Raw genomic sequence first — 2,384 nt, forward strand, 5'->3', positions numbered from 1 at the left:
TTATGAGTCTATGATGGTTAGGTTAATGATCTTATAGTAATGTATAGGATGACATAAAGATGATAAAGGTCATTCCTAAATATATCAAAGAATAATATATTATATGTAATAAAGAAAAGTATGTTGTGTCTTGTTTTGGTAGACTTGTGTTCCTTACTTGATACATATATGAACGATATGTGAATATGATATGTCTTGACTAGGTAAGTATAGTGCACCCTTGTCATATATGAATGAATGATACATGAGACCTTAAATGATGTTAAGAAGGTCATGTACGTGGAACCTTAAACCTAGTGGTAAGGTTATGAACTTTGAAGTCGAGAGCCGTAATGGTATCCTTCATGTAATGAATGATGGACTTAAGTTTGATTCGCTAGAATAGCATCACATCATCCTTAGGAAAGTCATGATAAGCTATCTATGTCGCCAATGTATGGTATCCCTAGTGGACCTCTTTGCTAGGGTAAATGTGATTGGGTTATGAAGTAGATATGGAACCCATTTGTATGAACATTTAATGTCAATGACTCTATGAGAACAAACACTAGCACGGAGTGAGTATGTTCTGGGAAGTAGCTCTACATAAGACAAATTCTAGAGTAAAATGTAACTCTACTTGATAATGAGACTAAAGTACATAAAATCCCTTCATATTCCTTAGCCATATGCCTACATGGGATGTGTCCTAGTTCTACCCTTGGAAAGTAGAACACCCTTATCGGAGTGGGTTAGAACTCCAAATTCCATGTTTAGCTATCATGGTCTATGTCGGTTATTGCCTATTCTGATCATATGGAATACCTATCAGCATAAGAGAAGTTCTATGAAGTTTATGTGGTGGCATGGGACGCTATCTAGACATTGCCCAATAGGATTTAAAAGTGTTAGTTACAGTCTCTAGGTCTTATCGAAGACCATTACTTGAATGTCCTTATGTGATGAATTAGTCTTAAATGAACTAATAAATGTAATGACTTAAGTTTTGAAATCATATTAAATAAATAAGTACTTATCTACAATAGTTAAGGGTTGTCTAGTTAAGGTGTGAAGGGGGCATAGGAATAGACACTTCTAATCTAAACTAGATAAGTCTTAAGAATGACTCTACTTAGGAAGATGGTTGATTATATAGACATGATATAAGTCTTACGTAGTCTTAAGGATTATTTAGGTAATCTTGAAGAGGTAAATCATGGACGTTATCTTCATGATTTACTTAAGAAAGTCTTCTGATAGCTTTTGTTAGAAGAATCTCATGTTCATATATTTGATGTCTTGTAAGTGTCTATTAATCTCATTATATGTGGTCTTAAGTATCATTTAGGTGTTCCTAGAAAGGTTATATGGGCGCTCTCTTTGTCTTACTTAAGTGAGTCTTAGGATATCTTTTAGTGAAGGAGTTCACTATACACTGAAGTAGTTCACTATACAGTTGTCTTAATAATTTGATAAACTAGCTAAGTTATTTCTTATTTGTTTCTACATTTTTAAATGTTGCTATTGTGATTATATTATGGCATTTAAATCAAAATATGCATTTTCCAATAACTATCCATTTTTATGATTTTTATGCATTATGTCATACTTAGTACATGTGGTTGTACTAATTCCATGCTTTTATCTATCTCTGGAGTGATTCAAAAAGTAGAGGTACTTTTGTAGAGCTAATCTTGGATTAGAACATGATTCAAACAAGTTGAAGTATGTCCTCATTTGACTCGAGGGCACAGATGTCTTCTATTTCTCTTTTTAAGTATTGTAATAAACTTGGCAGTACTATATTTCTTTTGTGTATGGGTCGTGTCCCAAGTAATCTTGTGTCTAAGATTTGATGAAATGAGACTTAGTATTTCGTGTAAGTTTTACATGGAAGAGATTTTAAAGACTATGCAAATGTTTTTCTGCACTACTTTTCATATGTTTATATTAGATGAACGATACGAAAAGGTTGGTACAAGACCTCTGAGAGGTCAAGTACGCCGGTTGTACTCCGAGAGTTCCATATCTTCTAGGGTGTGGTCTCGAGATGTGACAGGGTACCAACCTTATTTAAATTTCTCCTTATCGGCTGGCTACGACCGAATTGAAAAAGTTGAAGTCCTAACCCAAGAACTTACTAGACAAAGGCTTCACTAGACATAGTATTTCTTCATAGGGTGCTCCGGTTTTGTTTCTGAAGAATAAGGATGGGTCCCTTAGAATATGCATTGATTATCAACAACTCAATGAAGTCACTATTGAAAACAAGTATCCTCTCCCTCGGATTGACGACTTGTTTGATCAAATTCAACGGGCAAGCTAGTTTTCTATGATTCACTTGAGATCGGGGTACCGCCAACTTAGGGTGAGAGGTGAGGATATACAAAAAATGGCATTTCGAA

The sequence above is a fragment of the Solanum lycopersicum genome, chromosome 12 (assembly GCF_036512215.1).
Source record: "Solanum lycopersicum chromosome 12, SLM_r2.1".
Classification (NCBI taxonomy): Eukaryota; Viridiplantae; Streptophyta; class Magnoliopsida; order Solanales; family Solanaceae; genus Solanum; species Solanum lycopersicum.